This window comes from Paramormyrops kingsleyae, chromosome 5 (assembly GCF_048594095.1).
Source record: "Paramormyrops kingsleyae isolate MSU_618 chromosome 5, PKINGS_0.4, whole genome shotgun sequence".
NCBI classification, from domain to species: Eukaryota; Metazoa; Chordata; class Actinopteri; order Osteoglossiformes; family Mormyridae; genus Paramormyrops; species Paramormyrops kingsleyae.
This window is the reverse complement of record NC_132801.1, coordinates 26,185,764-26,186,155: the sequence shown is the minus strand read 5'-3', so window position 1 is coordinate 26,186,155 and position 392 is coordinate 26,185,764. Positions and strand designations below refer to the sequence as shown.

At 46.2% G+C, this 392-nt stretch overlaps 1 non-coding gene across 1 annotated transcript; it reads left to right on the top strand.

Annotated features, from left to right (window-relative positions):
- The first annotated feature begins 201 nt into the window (after nt 1–201).
- Nucleotides 202–392, top strand: LOC111845181 (U2 spliceosomal RNA). Its single transcript, XR_002838565.2, has one exon. It is a non-coding gene; the product is annotated as a U2 spliceosomal RNA (small nuclear RNA).

Genomic DNA, 392 nt, shown 5'->3' with positions numbered 1-392 from the left:
CCTCCAGCAGCTGATGCAAAAACTATGAAAACCAGGACTGTGTCACCGACGATATATGATAATCAATAGTGACTCATAAACACAGCTGTTTACCAGACTGCCAGCAGGCTATTCCAGTATTGATGCTACATACAGACAGAGCCATCAATAGATAGCATCATGTCTTATAGCTTTAATGATGGAGATTTCAGAAAGGTCAGGATTTTCTCGGCCTTTTGGGTAAGATCAAATGTAGTATCTGTTCTTATAAGTTCAGTACCTGATACACCCTCCATGGAGGGGGACCGTGTATTATACAAATTTTTGGCAGAGGGACCCAGAAGTGGGACTTGCCCCGTCTGCTCCACGCATCGACCCGGGTTTGTGGTGCCTGCAGGAACGGTCCACCCCTG